Source organism: Muntiacus reevesi, chromosome 1, assembly GCF_963930625.1.
Source record: "Muntiacus reevesi chromosome 1, mMunRee1.1, whole genome shotgun sequence".
In the NCBI taxonomy this organism is placed as follows: Eukaryota; Metazoa; Chordata; class Mammalia; order Artiodactyla; family Cervidae; genus Muntiacus; species Muntiacus reevesi.
Genome location: NC_089249.1, coordinates 153933349 through 153953749, shown reverse-complemented (window position 1 = coordinate 153953749; position 20401 = coordinate 153933349). Strand labels below are relative to the sequence as shown.

General features: G+C 37.2%; 1 protein-coding gene across 1 annotated transcript in view; it reads left to right on the top strand.

Moving 5' to 3' along the window:
• The window catches only part of C1H1orf185 (chromosome 1 C1orf185 homolog), a 58731-nt gene that overhangs the window by 31517 nt on the left and 6813 nt on the right, over positions 1-20401 (top strand). The gene's annotated exons all lie outside the window — the stretch shown is intronic.

Below are 20401 nucleotides of genomic sequence, written 5' to 3'. Positions count from 1 at the left end.
AACCAACTAATTGAAATTAAATGCAGTTTAACAAGGGTTTATTAAGGCTTCATTACATTCTGAGCTCTTGGCCCTCCCTGTCAATAGTAAGATATGAACCTTGCCTTCAAAGTGCTAGTGTAGTACAAGTGGAAAAGACTGACACATAATTAGTTTTCTGTTATATGGTATCAAAATAGTGTTGTACGGACAAAGTAAAACAAGGGAGACACCAGTAGAAATTTAAAACTATGGTATAGCTAAACAATGTTTTATTAATGTTTTTGGATTCCATGTCTAATATATTCTTCCTTTTTCTGTTATATTTCTGAGCCTCATCCAGATTGGTGCATATACTGATTATTCATTGTTTTTTTTTATTATGTGGTGTTCTGTTATATGAGTATGTCAAGTTTTATGTTATAAACATTTAAATTGTTTTCAGCTGTTTTTTTAAGGAAATTTCCATGGTGAATGTACCTAACATTGGAATCACTGACTCATGGGATTTGCGCATGTTTAAAATTATTAGATAAATTCAAATTATTTTCCAAAGTAGTTCTGTCAACATACATTCCCCTAAGGCATATAAAATTGCTAGAATTGCTCCATATCAACAAGACCTGATATTTTTAGGCTACTAAGTTTTTAACAATCTGATGGATGTGTAATAGTATCTCACTATAGCTTTCTCTTAGTAGACTTTATTTTTCCAAGAGGTTTTAGGCTTACAACAGAACTAAGGAGGAAGTATAGCATTCTCATATACTCCTTACCCCTACTCAAGTACAACCTCCTCTACTATCAACATCCTGCACAGTGGTACAGTTGTTACTCCTGATGAATCTACATTGAGACATCATCACCCAGAGTCCATTGTCTGTTACAATTTACTCTTGAATCCTACATTCTATGGGTTTTGACGTGTATGTAGTGACAGAAACACACACACACATACACACACACACACACAGAAAAACAGGGATAGACGGAGAGAGATATGTGGGCAACCTTATATTAATAGCATCACACACAATAGTTTTACTACCCTAAAGATCTTGTTCCATGCTTGTTCAAAGGAAGGATCATCTAGCCAGTAGTCATTTAGCTGTTTCCATGTTTTTGCCTATTCTAGGATGTTGTATAGTTGGAATCATACAGAATGTAGCCTTTTCAGGCTTCTTTTTCTTATTAATATGCATTTAAAGTGCTCTCTGTCTTTTCAAGACTTCACATCACATTTCTTTCTGGCACTGACTAATATTCCATTGTATGGATCTGTTGTTGGTTAGTGGTGTCCGACTCTTTGCAAACCCGTGGACTGCAGCACACCAGGTTTCCCTGTCCTTGATCATCTCCCTAAGTTTGCTCAAACTCATGTCCATTGAGTCAGTGATATCATCTAACCATCTCATCCTCTGTCATCCCCTTCTCCTCCTGCCTTCCATCTTTCCTGGCATCAGAGTCTTTTTCCAGTGAGTTGGCTCTTCACATCAGATGGCCAAAAGTATTGTAGCTTCAGCTTCAGCATCAGTCCTTCAATGAATATTCAAGATTGATTTCCTTTAGGATTGACTGGTTTGATCTCCTTGCAGTCCGAGGGACTCTCAAGAGTCTTCTCCAACACCACAGTTTGAAAACATCAATTCTTCAGTGCTCAGCCTTCTTTATGGTCCAACTCTCACATCCATATATGACTACTGGAAAAACCATAGCTTTGACTATGTGGACCTTTATCAGCATAGAATGTATGGATCTACCTCAACAGTTTATCCACTCCCTTACAGAAGGATATCTTGGTTGCTTTCAAGTTTTAGCAAGTATGAGTAAAGCTGCTGTAAACATTCAGTGTGCAAATTTTTGTATGGACATATATTTTCAACTTACTTGGGTAACTACTGAGTAACATGATTGCTGGAGTAACTGGTAAGAGGTGTTTAATTTTGTGAGAAACTACTGAACTGCCTGACAAAGTAGCTGTACCATTTTGCATCCCCACCAGCAACAAATGAGAGTTTCTGTTGCTCCACATCCTCACCATGACATAGTGATGTCAGTGTTGTATTTTCACCATTGTAATAGGCATATACATATAGCTGAGCTATTTCAAATCCTAAAAGATGATGCTGTGAAAGTGTGGCACTCAATATGCCAGCAAATTTGGAGAACTCACCAGAACTGGAAAAGGTCACTTTTCATTCCAATCCCAATGAAAAGCAATGCCAAAGAATGCTCAAACTACCGCACAATGGCACTCATCTCACACACTAGTTAAGTAATGCTTAAAATTCTCCAAGCCAGGCTTCAGCAATACGTGAACTGTGGACTTCCAGATGTTCAAGCTGATTTTAGGAAAGGCAGAGGAACCAGAGATCAAATTGCCAACATCCGCTGGATCATCAAAAAAGCAAGAGAGTTCCAGAAAAACATCTACTTCTGCTTTATTGACTATGCCAAAGCCTTTGACTCTGTGGATCACAATAAACTATGGAAAATTCTGAAAGAGATGGGAATACCAGACCACCTGACCTGCCTCTTGAGAAATCTGTATGCAGATCAGGAAGCAACAGTTATAACTGGACATGGAACAGACTAATTCCAAATAGGAAAAGGAGTACGTCAAGGCTGTATATTGTCACCCTGCTTATTTAACTTATATGCAGAGTACATCATGAGATACGCTGGGCTGGAGGAAGTACAAGCTGGAATCGAGATTGCTGGGAGAAATATCAATAACCTCAGATATGCAGATGACACCACCCTTATGGCAGAAAGCTAAGAAGAACTACAGAGCCTCTTGATGAAAGTGAAAGAGGAGAGTGAAAAAGTTGGCTTAAAGCTCAACATTCAGAAAACAAAGGTCATGGCATCTGGTTCCATCACTTCATGTCAAATAGATGGAGAAACAGTGGAAACAGGGACAGACTTTATTTTGGGGAGCTCCAAAATCACTGCAGTTGGTGACTACAGCCAAGAAATAAAAAGACGCTTACTCCTTGAAGGGAAAGTTATGACCAACCTAGACAGCATATTGAAAAGCAGAGACATTAGTTTGCCAACAAAGGTCCATCTAGTCAAGGCTATGGTTTTTCCAGTAGTCATGAATGGAATGTGAGTGTTGGACTATGAAGAAAGCTGAGCACTGAAGAATCGATGCTTTTGAACTATGGTGTTGGAGAAGACTCTTGAGAATCCCCTGGACTGCAAGGAGATCCAACCTGTCCACCCTAACAGAGATCAGTCCTGGGTGTTCATTGGAGAACCTGATGTTGAAGTTGAAACACCAATACTTTGGCCACCTGATGAGAAGGGCTGACTCATTTGAAAAGACTCTGATGCTGGGAAACATTGAGGGCGGGAGGAGAAGGGGACGATAGAAGATGAGATGGTTGGATGGCATCACCAATTCAATGGACATGAGTTTGAGTAAACTCAGGGAGTTGGTAATAGAAAGGGAGGTCTGGCGTGCTGCAGTCCATAGGGTCGCAAAGAGTTGAACACGACTGAGCTACTGAACTGAATAGGCATGTAATTGTTTTTGTGTTTTTATTTTTCATTTCCCTAATAATATATGATGCTTATAATCTTTTCATATGTTCATTTGCCATCTGTATATCTTCTTTGGTGAGGTGTCTGTTCAGATCTTTTGCTCAATTTTTAATTGGGTTGTTCGTTTTATTATTGTTGAGTTTTAGGAGTTCTTTGTACATTTTGAATAACAATCTTCTATCAGATATATCTTTTCCAAACACTTTTACCTAGTTTGTGTCCTGTCTTCTCATTCTCTTGATATCTCACTATAGTGTTAATTTGTATTTTCCTGCTAAAAAATTAAGTGATTGTCTTTTCTAAAGATCATTGGCCATTACTAATTTCTCTTATGTAAAATGCCTGTTCAGATTTTTTACCCCTTTTTCTATTTATCTTTTTTATGAAATTTTAAAAGTTTATATTAATATAAATATTAATTATATTTTATATAATTATTATATTAATATAAATTTATAAATTTAAATGTTATATAAATGGATACCTATTCCTTTTCCAGTTATGTGAATTTTGATACCTTCATCCACTTTTGGCTTTTGTTTTCACTGTTTTTTAAAGTCAAGTATAGTTGACTTACAATATTGTGTTACTTTCAGGTATCCAACAAAGTGATTCAGCTTATATACATATATTTATTATACATTAAATTTTCAGATTCTTTGCCATTATAGGTTATTAGAAGATAATAATATAGTTCCCTGTGCTATTCATTAAATTCTAGTTGTCCATCTATTTTATATATAGTGGTGTATATCCGTTAATACCATACTTTTTTTAATAATTGTTTTTTTTTTAATTAAATTAATTTATTTTAACTGGAGGCTAATTACTTTACAATATTGTAGTGGTTTTTGCCATACATTGACATAAATCAGCCATGGGTGTACATGTGTTCCCTATCCTGAACCTCCCTCCCACCTCCCTCCCCATCCAGTCCCTCAGGGTCATCCCAGTGCACCAACCCTGAGCACCCTGTCTCATGCATCAAACCTGCACTGGCGATCTGTTTCACATATGATAATATACATGTTTCAATGCTATTCTCTCAAATCATCCCACTCTCGCCTTCTCCCACAGAGTCCAAAAGACTGTTCTTTACATCTGTGTCTCTTGCTGTCTCACATATAGGGTCATTGTTACTGTCTTTCTAAATTCCATATATATGCAATAATATACTGTATCGGTGTTTTTCTTTCTGACTTACTTCACTCTGTATAACAGGCTCCAATTTCATCCACCTCATTAGAACTGATTCAAATACATTCTTTTTAATGGCTGAGTAATATTCCACTGTGTATATGTGCCACAGCTTTCTTATCCATTCATCTGCTGAGGACATCTAGGTTACTTCCTTGTCCTGGCTATTGTAAACAGTGCTGCGATGAACATTGGGCTACACGTGTCTTTTTCAGTTCTGACTTCCACGGTGTGAATGCCCAAGAGTGGGATTGCTGGGTCATATGGCAGTTCTATTTCCAGTTTTTTTAAGGAATCTCCATACTGTTCTCCATAGAGGCTGTCCTAGTGTGCATTCCCACCAACAGTGTAAGAGGGTTCCCTTTGCCTCATACCCTCTCCAGCATTTATTGTTTGTAGACTTTTTGATAGCCTCCATTCTGACTGGTGTGAGATGGTACCTCATTGTGGTTTTGATTTGCATTTCTCTGATAATGAGTGATATTGAGCATCTTTTCATGTGTTCATTAGCATCTGTATGTCTTCTTTGGAGAAATGCCTGTTTAGTTCTTTGGCCCATTTTTTGATTGGGTCATTTATTTTTCTGGAATTGAGCTGCATGAGCTGCTTGTATATTTTTGAGGTTAATTCTTTGTCAGTTGCTTCATTTGCTATTATTTTCTCCCATTCTGAAGGTTGTCTTTTCACCTTGCTTATAGTTTGCTTTGTAGTGCAAAAGCTTTTAAGTTTAATTAGGTCCCATTTGTTTATTTTTGCTTTTATTTAAAATATTCTGGGAGATGAGTCCTAGAGGATCTTGCTGTGATTTATGTCAGAGAGTTTTTGCCTATGTTCTCCTCTAGGAGTTTTATAGTTTCTGGTCTTACATTTAGATCTTTGATCCATTTTGAGTTTATTTTTGTGTATGGTGTTAGAAAGTGTTCTAGTTTCATTCTTTTACAAGTGGTTGACCAGTTTTCCCAGCACCACTTGTTAAAGAGATTGTCTTTTCTCCACTGTATATTCTTGCCTCCTTTGTCAAAGATAAGGTGTCCATAGGTGCATGGATTTATCTCTGGGCTCTCCATTTTGTTCCATTGATCTATATTTCTGTCTTTGTGCCAGTACCTTGATGACTGTAGCTTTGTAGATAGTCTGAAGTCAGGCAGGTTGATTCCTCCAGCTCCATTCTTCTTTCTCAAGATTGCTTTGGCTATTTGAGGATTTTTGTATTTCCATACAAATTGTGAAATTATTTGTTCTAGTTCTCTGAAAAATACCGTTGGTAGCTTAATAGGGAGTGCATTCAAACTATAGATTGCTTTAGTTAGTATACTCATTTTCACTATATTGATTCTTCTGATCCATGAACGTGGTATATTTCTCCATCTATTTGCATCATCTTTGGTTTCTTTCATCAGTGTTTTATAGTTTTCTATATATAGGTCTTTTGTTTCTTTAGGTAGATTTATTCCTAAGTATTTTATTCTTTTCATTGCAATGATGAATGGAATTGTTTCCTTAATTTCTCTTTCTGTTTTCTCATTGTTAGTGCATAGGAATGCAAGGGATTTCTGTGTGTTAATTTTATATCCTTCAACTTTACGATATTCATTGATTAGCTCTAGTAATTTTCTGGTGGAGTCTTTAGGGTTTTCTATGTAGAGGATCATGTCATCTGCAAACAGTGAGAGTTTTACTTCTTCTTTTCCAATCTGGATTCCTTTTCTTTCTTTTTCTTCTCTGATTGCTGTGGCTAAAACTTCCAAAACTATGTGAAATAGTAGTGGTGAGAGTGGGCATCCTTGTCTTCTTCCTGACTTTAGGGGGAATGCTTTCAATGGGTTTATCACATATGGCTTTTATTATGTTGAGGTATATTCCTTCTATGTCTGCTTTCTGGAGGGTTTTTGTCATAAATGGAAGTTGAATTTTGCCAAAGGCTTTCTCTGCATCTATTGAGATAATCATATGGTTTATATCTTTCAGTTTGTCAATGTGGTGTATCACATTGATTGATTTGCGAATATTGAAGAATCCTTGCATCCCTGGGATAAAGCCCACTTGGTCATGATGTATGATCTTTTTAATATGTGTTGTTGGAGTCTCTTTGCTAGAATTTTGTTAAGGATTTTTGCATCTACATTCATCAGTGATATTGACCTGAAGTTTTCTTTTTTTGTGGCATCTTTGTCTTGTTTTGGTATTAGGGTGATGGTGACCTCATAGAATGAGTTTGGAAATTTACCTCCCTCTGCAGTTTTCTGGAAGGGTTTAAGTAGGATAGGTGTTAGCTCTTCTCTAAATTTGTGGTAGAATTCAGCTGTGAAGCTGTCTGGTCCTTTTGTTTGCTGGAAGATTTCTGATTACAGTTTCGATTTCTGTGCTTGTGATGGGTCTGTTAAGATTTTCTATTTCTTCCTGGTTCAGTTTTGGAAAGTTATACTTTTCTAAGAATTTGTCCATTTCTTCCAAGTTGTCCATTTTATTGGCATATAGTTGCTGATAGTAGTCTCTTATGATCCTTTGTATTTCTGTGTTGTCTGTTGTGATTTCTCCATTTTCATTTCTAATTTTGTTGATTTGATTCTTCTCCCTTTTTTTCTTGTTGAGTCTGCTGATGGTTTGTCTATTTTGTTTATCTTCTCAAAGAACCAGCTTTTAGCTTTGTTGATTTTTGCTATAGTCTCCTCTGTTTCTATTTTGCTTATTTCTACCCTAATTTTTATGATTTCTTTCCTTTTACTAATCCTGAAGTTCTTCATTTCTTCTTTTTCTAGTTGCTTTAGGCGTAGAGTTAGGTTATTTATTTGATTTTTCTCTCGTTTCTTGAGGTAAGCTTGTAATGCTATGAACCTTCCCCTTAGCACTGCTTTTAAGTGCTAGGTTTGGGGTTGTTATGTTTTCATTTTCATTTGTTTCTGTGCATATTTTGATTTCTTTTTTGATTTCTTCTTTGGTTTGTTTGTTATTCAGAACCGTGTTGTTTAACCTCCATGTGTTTGTATTTTTAATAGTTTTTTCCCTGTAGTTGACATCTAATCTTACTGCATTGTGATCAGAAAAGATGCTTGGAATGATTTCAGTTTTTTTTTAATTTATCAAGGCTAGATTTATGGCCCAGGATGTGATCTATCCTGAAGAAGGTTCCACGTGCACTTGAGAAAAAGGTGAAGTTCATTGTTTTGATTTGAAATGTCCTATAGATATCAATTAGGTCTAACTGATCCACTGTATCATTTAAAGTTTCTGTTTCTTTGCTAATTTTGTTTAGTTGATCTATCCAGAGGTGTAAGTGGGGTATTACAGTCTCCCACTATTATTGTGTTACAGTTAATTTCCCCTTTCACACTTGTTAGCATTTGCCTTACATATTGCAGTGCTCCTATGTTGGGTGCATATATTTTTATAATTGTTATATCTTCTTCTTGGATTGATCCTTTGATCATTATGTAGTGTCCTTCTTTGTCTCTTTCCACGGTCTTTATTTCAAAGTCTATTTTATCTGAGTATTGCTACTTCTGGTTTCTTTTGGTCTCCATTTGCATGAAATATCTTTTTCCAGCCCTTCACTTTCAATCTGTATGTGTCCCTTGGTTTGAGGTGGGTCTCTTGTAGACAGCATATACAAGGGTCTCGTTTTTGTGTCCATTCAGCCAGTCTTTGTCTTTTGGTTGGGGCATTCAACCCATTTAAGGTAATTATTGATAAGTATGATTCTCTTGCCATTTGCTTTGTTGTCTTGGGTTCAAGTTTATACACCTTTTCTGTGTTTCCTATTTAGAGAAGATCATTTAGCATTTGTTGAAAAACTGGTTTGGTGGTGCTGAATTTTCCTCAGCTTTTGCTTGTCTGTAAAGCTTTTGATTTCTCCTTCATATTTGAATGAGATCCTTTCTGGGTACAGTAATGTGGGTTGTAGTTTTTTCTCTTTCATCACTTTAAGTATGTCCTGCCATTCCCTTCTGGCTTGAAGAGTTTCTACTGAAAGATCAGCTGTTATCCTTATGGGAATCCCCTTGTGTGTTATTTGTTGTTTTTCCCTTGCTTAATATTTGGTCTTTGTATTTGAGCTTCATTAATTTGATTAATATGTAAATTGGGGTGTTTCACCTTGGGTTTATCCTGTTTGGGACTCTCTGGGTTTCTTGGACTTGGGTGGCTATTTCTTCCCCCATTTTAGGGAAGTTTTCAGCTATTATCTCCTCAAGTCTTTTCTCACATCCTTTCTTTTTGTCTTCTTCTTCTGGGACTCCTATGATTCAAATGTTGAGGCCTTTGACATTGTCCCAGAGGTCTCTGAGATTGTCCTCATTTCTGTTAATCCTTTTTTCTTTTTTCCTCTCTGCTTCATTTATTTTCACCATTCTATCTTCCACCTCACTTATCCTATCTTCTGCCTCTGTTATTCTACTGTTGGTTCCCTCCAGAGTGTTTATGATCTCAGTTATTGCATTATTCATTATCTCTTTTTTATTTCTTCTAGGTCCTTGTTAAACATTTCTTGCATCTTTTCAATCTTTGTCTCTAGACTATTTATCCATTTTGTTTTCAAGATTTTGGATCATGTTTACTGTCATTATTCTGAATTCTTTTTCAGGTAGACTCCCTATCTCCTCCTCTTTTGTTTGGTTTGGTGGACCAAACCAATCATGTTCCTTTACCTGCTGAATATTTCTCTACCTTTTCATCTTGTTTAGATTGCTGTGTTTGGGATGGCCTTTCTGTATGCTGGAAGTTTGTGGTTCCTATTTATTGTGGAGGTTCCTGCCTGTGGGTGGGGTTGGACGAGTGGCTTGTCAAGGTTTCCTGGTTAGGGAAGTTTGTGTCAGTGTTCTGGTGGGTGGAGCTGAACCTCTTCTTACATGAAGTGTCCAGTAGTGAGTTTTGAGGTGTCTGTGAGTTTGGTGTGACTTTTGGCTGCCTGTATTTTAATGCTTAGGGTTATGTTCCTGTGTTGTTCAAGAATTAGCTTGGTATGTCTTGCTCTGAAACTTGTTGGCTCTTGGGTGGAGCTTGGTTTCAGTATAGGGATGGAGGCTTTTGGATGAGTTCTTGTCAATTAATGTTCCCTGGAGTCAGGAGTTTTCTGGTGTTCTCAAGATTTGGATTTAAGCCTCCTGCCTCTGGCTTTCAGTCGTATTCTTACAGTAGCCTCAAGACTTCTCCATCCATACTGCACCAATGATAAAACATCTCCTTTTGAAGACAAAGGGCTGCCTTTCTGGGTGCCTGGTGTCCTCCACCAGCATTCAGAAGTTGTTTTGTGGAATTTGCTCAGCGTTCAAATGATCTTTTGATGAATTTGTCAGGGAGAAAGTGGTCTCCCCATCCTATTCCTCTGCCATCTTAGGACCACACCCCCGCCTCCAAGGCTTCCCGCCTTTATGATCTCCACACCAGTCTCCAATCGCATACTCTTAATTTATCCCTCCTCCCTACCCCCTCAACTCTTCCCCTTTGGTAGCCATAAGTTAGTTTCTATGTCTCTGAGTCTGATTCTGTTTTTGTTTTCACTATGTTATGGTTTGTTTTGATGAACAAAAAAATTCTTTAACTTTTAATGTAATCTAATTTCTCAGCCCTTTCCTTTATTATTTATTTCTTTCCCTACTGCAGAATGATAAAGATACTCTTCTATGTTGTCATCCAAGAGTTATATTGTTTTGACTATATAGATCTTTAATCAATCTAGAATTTATTTCTGTGTTTGGTATAAATAGCAACCCAGTTTCACTTTTTCTCATATGTTTGCTCAATTACCTAGTAGCACTTACTAATATTCTTTTGGGATTTTGAGGGAAACTCTAGTGCAATTTTAGATCAATTTGAGAAAACCTGGTTTTAATATCTTTAAATAAAGCTTTAAAATCTTGCACATCTTATACTAGCTTTTTTTAAAGTTCATTTTTCATTGAAGTATAGTTGATTTATAGTGTTATATTTATTACTACTGTACATCAAAGTGATTCAGTTATATATATGTATTTATTCTTTTTCATATTCTTTTCTTTTCATTTCATTTCTTTTCATTCTTTTTCATATTCTTTTCCATTATGGTTTATCACAGGATATTGAGCATAGATTCCTGTACTATACAGTAGGACTTTGCTGTTTATCCATTCTGTATATACCAATTTGCATCTGCTAATTCTAAACTCCCAGTCCAATCCTTTCCTGGCCTATACTAGTTTTTATTATTGGAAAACATTTTTTATGTTTTTATGATATGGTTTTTAAGTAAAGTATTTTGGAATGGTTTTTGATTTATAGAAAAGTGACAAAAGTAATACAGTATAGAATTGTCTTGTACTTTACCTATTTCCCCCAATGTTAAAAATCTTTTTGCCATGATATTTTTGTCAAAACTAAGAAACCAATGCAATGGACATGAGTTTGAGTAGACTCTGGGAGTTGGCAATGGACAGGGAAGACTGGCGTGCTGCAGTCCATGGGGTCTCAAGGAGTTAGGTACGACTGAGCAACTGAACTGAACTGAACTGAAGAAACCAACATTGATACATCACTAGTAACCAAGTTCCAGACTTTATTTGGGTTTCACCAGCTTTTATATGAATTTCCTTTTGCTCCTTCAAGACCTAATCCAGGATAACACACTGCATTTATCTCTAATTTCTTCCACTCTGTGACTGTATCTACATCTTTCCTTCTTTTATGTGAGCCTTATAACTTTGAGGAGTACTGTCGTGTATGTTGTACAGTGTTCCTCAATTTGGATTTATCTGATTTTTTCTCATTATTATACTACTTATGGATTTGGGGGGAAGAATACCACTGAAGTCACATTTGATATGATTTTTAAAATATTTTATTGATGTATAATTACCAGCAATAGAATGCAAGACCTTAGCTGTTCCACTATTGTATATGTATTTAAACAACACTAAAAACAAGATACAGAATATATTTACACCTGAAAAAGTTTCCGTATGTCCCATTCCAGTCAGTTCCTCTAACCATTCCATGCAAGCACTTTCTGATTTATATCAGCAAAGTTTAGTTTTAATCTGTGTCTGGATTTCATGCAAATGGAATTGTATAATATATACATTTTACATACGGCTTTCACTTAATACAAATTTTTAGGATTCATCTATGTTAATTTATATGTTAAAACTTTGTTCTTTCTATTGGTAAGTAGTGTTCTATTATACTTTGGCCACCTGATTCAAAGAGCTGATTCATTGAAAAATACTCTTAGGCTGGAAAAGATTGAAGGCAAAAGGAGAAAGGGGCGGCAGATGAAGGTTAGATAGCATTACCGACTCAATGGATATGAATTTGAGGAAACTCTGGGAGACAGTGAAGGACAGGGGAGCCTGATGTGCTGCAGTCAATCCATGGGGTCACAAAGAGTTGGACACAACTTAGCGACTGAACAACAATTCCATTGTGTGATTATATAATAACGTGTTTATGTATTCTTAGTGAGGGACATTTGAGTTTTTTTTTTCAGTTTTTGTCTAGTATGAGTAAGGCTTCTGTAAATATTTGTGTACTTTTAGTAAAACCTTTTGGTATTTTTCTTGGAAAAATACCTGGCATGGTAAAAGAAATTTGTATCTGTCTAATAAATATCTACCTGTCTAAGTTTGCAAAAATAGTCTATATTTTCTTTTGTCTTAGCTGTATAGTGTTGGGTTTTATGTTTAGGTCTGTGAAGTACAGGTCAAGTTGCATATGCAATTGTTCCAGAAAATTTTGTTAAAAAGACGTTCTTTTCCCATTGAACTAATTAGTCACTTTGAATGAAAATCAATCTACTCTATATGTATTGGGTTATTTGTTGAACTCTATATTCTTTTTAGAGAACTATTTGTTCTTAAACAATACTCTTCTGTCTTGATTACTGTAGTGTTATGTCATGGAAGCAAGTATAATAAATCCTCCAACTTTGTTTTTCTTTGTTGAAGAATATTTTGACTACTCTAGGTGCGTTGTTTTTCCATATAATTTAGAAAGCAGCTTGTTTAGTTCTTTAAAAAGGCCTACTTGAATTTTTATTGGACTGAACATTGAATCTATAAGTCAACTTAGGAAGAATGGATATCTTAATATTATTGATTCTTCTAATCTATGAGGATATTATTGTTGACTTCTTTAAACTTACTAATTTGATTTATTGAGCTAATCTTTTATCTTAGTTCATTGTTTTCAGTATAGAAATCCTTCACATTTCTTTTTTAGATTTATTTGTAAGTATAGGTATTTTTAATATAATTTTATTTATTTTTGGCTGCACTGGGTCTTCACCACTGTGCGGGCTTTTCTCTAGTTGTGGCAACAGGGATGGCTGTTCTTTATGGTGCATGGGCTTCTCACTGCAGTGGCTTCTCGTTGTGGAGCACAGGCTCCAGGACACGTGGGCCTCGGTAGTTGAGGCACACAGGCTCAGTAGTTGTGGTGCACAGGCTTAGTTGCTCTGCAGCATATGAGATCTTCCCAGACCAGGGATCAAACCCATCTCTCCTGCTTTGGCAGGTGGGTTCTTTACTACTGAGTCACCAGAGAAGCCCTATTTATAGGTGTTTTTATGCTATGATAAGTAGTATTGATTTAAATTTTTTATTTCCCAATTTTTGTTGTTGGTAAATATAAATACAATTGATTTATTTTATCTTATTCCGAATTGAAAATCAAAAGTTCCAAAAAAATTACAAAGATGCCCTATATACTAATTACCCACTTGCCCAATGACAACACCTTATATAAGTATACTTTATGAAAAGTATACTTTTAAGTATACATTATCAAAACCAGAAAATTTAGATTACAGACCTAACTCAAAGTTTACCAATTTTTGCACGTACTTACTCTTTGTTGTTTTTGTATATATTTCTATGACATTTTATCATAACATAGATTTGTATAACCACCATGACAATCAACATACAAAACTGTTCCATTACCATGAAGAAACTCCTTCATACTAGCCTTTATTGTCACACCCTCCCTCCTTTTCCTTAACCTGTGATTCTGTCCTCCATCTCTCTAATTGCCTCATTTCTAGAACTTTATATAAATGGAATCCTATAGCTTTATGGCCTTTTGAGCTTGGGTTTTCATCACATAGCATAATGCCCTTAACATCCCTCCATAGCATTGCATGTATCAATATTTTTTCTTTTTTAATTGCTGAGTAGTATAACATTGTGTGGATATACCACAGTTTGCTTAACCATTTATCCACTGTGGAATATTTGATTTGTTCCTAGTTGTGAGCTATTACAAGATAAGCATGCCATGATTGTTTGTGTACAGGCTTTTCTGAAAACATTAGTTCTAGTTCCTCTAGAATAAATTCCCAGGAATGTAGTTGCTGGATCATGCAGTAAGTGTATACTTTTTTTTTTGTCTTGCTGGGTCTTCGTGCTGTGCATGGGCTTTGTCTAATTGCAGTGAGCTGAGGGTATTCTCTAGTTGCTGTGCATGGGCTTCTCGCTGCAGTGACTTCTCTTTGTTGCAGAGCACAGGATGTAGGGCATGCAGGCTCAGTACTTGTGGCGCACAGACTTAGTTGCCCTGTGGCATGTGGAATCTTCCCAGACCAGGGATCAAATCCATGCCCCCTGCATTGGCAGGCAGCTTCTCAACATTTGGACAACCAAGAAAGTCCCAATATGATTACTTTTAAAAGAAGTTCCCAGATTGATTTGCAGATGGTACCATATTACATACCCACCAGTAATGTGTAAGAGAATCATGTTTCCACATCCTCGTTATCATTTGATACTTAGCATTTTAAATGTTAGCCATTTAAATTTGTTTGTGGGTATGCCATTTCCTCAGACGTGTTCAACTCTTTGCAACCCCGTAGAGTATAGCCTGCCAGGTTCCTCTGTCCATGGAATTTTCCAGTTAAGAACTCTGGAGTAGGTTGCCATTTCCTCCTCCAGGGCATCTTTCTGATCCAGAGATCGAACCCATGTCTCCTGTGTATCCTGCATTACAGATGGATTCTTTACCCACTGAGCCATCTGGGGAAGTCCATTTAAATATGTTTAGTGATTTTAATTTTTATTTCTTTAATGGGCAATGATGTTGAACAGCTTTTCATATTTTTATTTGCCATCATGTATCTTCTTTGGTAGAGTCTCTTCAGCTTTCTTGTGCATTTTCTAATTGGATTATCTTTCTGATTAATTTAGAGTGTATATTCTGTATACAAGTCTCTTTTGTCAGATATGTGATTTACAAATATTTTCCAATTGATGACTTGTGCTTTCATCTTGTCAACAGAGGAGTTTGCAAAGCATAAGTTTTTATTTATCCATTTTTCCTTTTTGCTTTGTTTTTATTGAAGGATGGTTGATTTACAATGCTGTTTCAATTACTGCTATACAGAAAAGTAATTTAGTTATACATATTTGTGTGTGAGTGTGTGCTCAGTCGCTCTGTACTCTCTGACTCTTTGAGACTGTATGGACTGTATCCTGCCAGGCTTCTCTGTCCATAGAATTTTCCAGGCCAGAATACCAGAGTGAGTTACCATTTCCTACTCCAGGGGATCTTCCCATTCCAGGGATTGAACCCACATCTCTTTCATCTCCTGCATTGGCACGTGGATTCTTTACTACTGCATCACCTAGGAAGTCATAGCAAAATGATTTAGTTATGCATATATACACATTCTTTTTAATATATTTTTTGCCATTGTGGTTTATCATAGTATATTGAATATAGTCCTCTGTGCTATACAAAAAGACCTTGTTGTTTATCTCTTCTATGTATGAAAGCTTAAATCTGCTAACCCCAACCTCCCGTACCATCCCTCCCTCATAATTCCTCCCCTTTGGCAACCACTAGTCTGCTCTGTATGTCTGTGATTATGTTTTTGTTTCATAGGTTCATTTGTGTCGTATTTTAGATTCCACATAGCAGTACTATCATATGGTATTTGTCTTCTCTTTCTGACTTGCTTCACTTAGTATGATAATCTCTAGTTGCATCCATGTTGTTGCAGATGGTATTATTTCATTGTTTTTATGACTGAGTAGTATTCCGTTGTATGTATGTACCATGTCATCTTTATCCATTCATCTGTCATTGGACATTTAAGTTGTCTTCATGTTTTGACTATTGTGCATAGTGCTCCTATGAACATAGGGGTGTGTGTACTTTTTTGAACCATAGTTTTGTCTGAATATATGCCCAGGAGTGTAATTGCTGGATCATATGGTAATTCTGTTTTTAGTTTTTTGAGAAGCTTTCATACTGTCTTCTACCAGTGGCTGTACCAACTCACACATTCCCACCAACGGTGTAGTGGAGGGTTCCCTTTTCCCCATATCCTCTCCAGCATTTGTTACTGTAGACTTTTTAATGATGGCCATTCTGATTGGTGTGAGATGGTACCTCATTGTAGTTGATTTGCATTTCTCTAATATTAGCAGTATTGAGCATCTTTTCATGTGCCTACTAGCCATCTTTGTTTTTTCCTTGATGAAATGTCTGTTTAGGCCTTCTGCTCATTTTTCAATTGGGTTGTTTGCCTTTTTGTTGTTGAGTCATACATTTTTCATTTTTGGATCATGCTTTTAGTGTCATATCCAAGAACTCTTAGCCTAACCCTAGGTCACAAGAATTTGCTTCTAAATTTTCTTCTAAAAGCTTCTTAGCTTTAAGTTGTTTTGTTTTATATTTAGCAGCTTTACTGGTATAGTTCACATAATGTATAATTTGCCTTTTTAAAGTGTATACTTCAGAAATTTTTAGATATTCACAGAGTTGTAGAACAACCTTCACAATCAATTTAGAATACTTTTATCACCTCTAAAAGAAACCCCATACCCTTAGCAATCACTGACCCTCCATTTTCCTCCAATCCTCCTAGGCCTAGACAAATACTAGTCTACTTTCTATATCTATAGATTTGTTTATTCTGGAATTTCTTATAAATATGCAATATAGGGTCTCTCGTATATACCTTTTCGTTTGGCATAATGTTTTCAAGGTCCATCCTTATTATTACATATATCAGTATTTTATTCTTTTTCATGGCCAAGTAATATTCCATTGTATATCATATTTTGTTTATCCATTTATCAGTTGAAAGATATTTGAGTTGTTTATACTAGGTTGGTTAAAAAGTAGTTGTAGTTTCAGATGTGAATTTTAAATCATTATAACTAGTCTCAAACAGCTTTTTATTAATCAAAATAAGAACCATTAAAATCAACACATTTTTGCCAGTGAGAGATAAGTTTGTTTATTCCTGTCTTGCAAAAATCCCTGTTTCGGGATTCAACAAACTTGGAAAGTATTTTCTGCCTCTTGCAGGTTGTGGAAGCATTTTTCCCTGCAAAAAGTTGTCAAGATGCTTGAAGAAGTGGTAATCAGTTGGCAAGAGATCAGGTGAATATGGCAGATGAGGCAAAACTTTGTAGCCCAATTCATCCAACTTTTGAAACATTAGTTGTATGATATGTGATTGGGTGTTATTGTGGAGAAGAATTGGTCCCTTTTTTGGTGGCCAGTGCTGGCTGTAGTTAGTTAGTTAGTTCAGTCACTCAGTCGTGCCCGACTCTTTGCGACCCCATGGACTGCAGCACGCCAGGCCTCCCTGTCTATCACCAACTCCCGGAGTTTACTCAAACTCATGTCCATTGAATTGGTGATGGCATCCAACCATCTCATCCTCTGTCATCCCCTTCTTCTCCCGCCTTCAATCTTTCCCAGCATCAGGGTCTTTTCAAATGAGTCAGCTCTTTGCATCAGGTGGCCAAAGTATTGGTGTTTCAACTTCAGTGTCAGTCCTTCCAGTGAATATTCAGGATTAATTTCCTTCAGGATGGACAGGTTGGATCTCCTTTCAGTCCAAGGGACTCTCAAGAGTCTTCTCCAACACCACAGTTCAAAAGCATCAATTCTTCGGCGCTCAGCTTTCTTTATCATCCAACTCTCACATCCATACATGACTACTGGAAAAACCATAGCTTTGACTAGACAGACCTTTGTTGGCAAAGTAATGTCTCTACTTTTTAATATGCTGTCTAGGTTGGTCATAACTTTTCTTCTAAGGAGCAAGTGTCTTTTAATTTCATGGCTGCAGTCACCAACTGCAGTGATTTTGGAGTCAAAAAAACTGAAGTCTCTCACTGTTCCCATTGTTTCCCCATCTATTTGTCATGAAGTGATGGGACCAGATGCCATGATCTTAGTTTTCTGAATGTTGAGTTTTAAGCCAACTTTTTCACTATCCTCTTTCACTTTCATCAAGAGGCTCTTTAGTTCTTCTTCACTTTCTGCCATAAGGGTGGTGTCGTCTGCATATCTGAGGTTATTGATATTTCTCCCAGGAATCTTGATTCCAGCTTGTGCTTCATCCAGTCCAGCATTTCTCATGATGCACTCTGCATATAAGCTAAATAAGCAGGGTGATAATATGCAGCCTTGACATACTCCTTTTCCTATTTGGAATTAGTCTGTTGTTCTATGTCCAGTTCTAACTGTTGCTTCCTTATCTGCATACAGATTTCTCAAGAGGCTGGTCAGGTGGTCTGGTATTCCCACCTCTTTAAGAATTTTCCGCCATTTGTTGTGATCCACAACCAAAGATTTTGGCATAGTCAATAAAGAAGAAGTAGATGTTTTTCTGAAACTCTCTTGCTTTTTTGATGATCCAACAGATGTTGGCGATTTGATTTCTGGTTCCTCTGCCTTTTCTAAATCCAGCTTGAACATCTGGAAGTTCATGGTTCACGTATTGTTGAAGCCTGGCTTGGAGAATTTTGAGCATTACTTTGCTAGCATGTGAGATGAGTGCAATTGTGTGGTAGTTTGAACATTCTTTGGCATTGCCTTTCTTTGGGATTGGAATGAAAACTGACCTTTTCCAGTCCTGTGGCCACTGCTGACTTTTCCAAATTTGCTGGCATATTGAGTGCAGCACTTTCACAGCATCATCTTTTAGGATTTGAAATAGCTCAACTGGAATTCTATCACCTCCACTAGCTTTGTTCATAGTGATGCTTCCTAATGCCCACTTGACTTCGCATTCCAGGATACTGGCTCTAAGTGAGTGATCACACCATCATAATTATCTGGGTCATGAGGACCTTTTTTATATAGCTCTTCTGTGTATTCTTGCCACATCTTCTTAGTATCTTCTGCTTCTGTTAGGTCCATACCATTTCTGTCCTTTTTTGAGCCCATTTTTGCATGAAATGTTCCCTTGGTATCTCTAATTTTCTGGAGGAGACATCTAGTCTTTCCCATTCTATTGTTTTTCTCTATTTCTTTGCACTGATCGCTGAGGAAGTCTTTCTTATCTCTCCTTGCTATTCTTTGGAACTCTGCATTCAAATGGGTATATCTTTTCTTTTCTCCTTTGCTTTTTGCTTCTCTTCTTTTCATAGCTATTCGTAAGGCCTCCTCAGATAGCCATTTTTGCTTAGTTAAAGATGATAATTGCGACTTTCTTCAAAAGGTTCCATGCATACACCGCTACACTCAGTGCCCCTAACCCTGCAACAGGCCACCACTGCCCCACGCCTCCACCGGAGACTCCTGGACACTCATGGGCAAGTCCGGGTCAGTCTCTTGTGGGGTCGCTGCTCCTTCATCCTGGGTCCTGGTGTGCACAGGTTCTGTTTGTGCCCTTCAAGAGTCTGTTTCCCCAGTCCAGTGTAAGTTCTAGCAGCTCTGTGGTGGGGTTAATGGCGACTTCCGCCAAGAGGGCTTATGCCACACCCAAGTCTGCTCACCCAGAGCCCTTGCCTATGTGGCAGTCTCCTGCTGACCCAGACCTCCACAGGAGACACTCAAACACAGTTCTGTCTCAGTCTCTGTGGGGTCTCTGGGTCCTGGTGGGCACAAAGTTTGTTTGAGCCCTCTGACCGTCTCTGGCAAATATGGGGTTTGATTCTAAATGCAATTTCGCTCTTCCTACTGTCTTGCTGGGGCTTCTCCTTTGCCTTGGACATGAGGCATCTCCTCAAAGTTGCTCCACTTTTTTTTTGTTGACCAATCTGGCTGTAGGCTTTCCAGTTTTCAGTGCATCTAATTGATCTGTCCCTTGGACTGCAAGGAGATCAAACCAGTCAATCCTAGAGGAAATCAGTCCTGAATGTTCATTGAACTGATGCTGAAGCTGAAGCTCCAATAATTTGGCCACATGATGACTAGAGACCTCCTCAAGAAAATTAGAGATACAAAGGGAACATTTCATGCAAAGATGTGCTCATTTATGGATCAAAACGGTATGGACCTAATAGAAGCAGAAGATATTAAGAAAAGGTGGCAAGAATACACAGAAGAACTGTACAGAAAAGATCTTCATGACCCAGATAACCGTGATGGTGTGATCACTCAGACATCACTCAGACATCCAGACATTGTGGAATGCGAAGTCAAGTGGGCATTAGGAAGCATCACTACAAAGCTAGTGGAGGTGATAGAATTCCAGTTGAGCTTTTTCAAATCCTAAAAGATGATGCTGTGAAAGTGCAGCACTCAATATGTCAGCAAATTTGGAAAACTCAGCAGTGGCCACAGGACTGCAAAAGGTCAGTTTTCATTCCAATCCCAAAGAAAGGCAATGCCAGAGAATGTTCAAACTACCACACAGTTGCACTCATCTCACACACTAGTAAATTCACTCACACGCTCAAAACTCTCCAAGCCAGGCTTCAAAAATATGTAAATTGTAAACTTCCAGATGTTCAAGCTGGTTTTA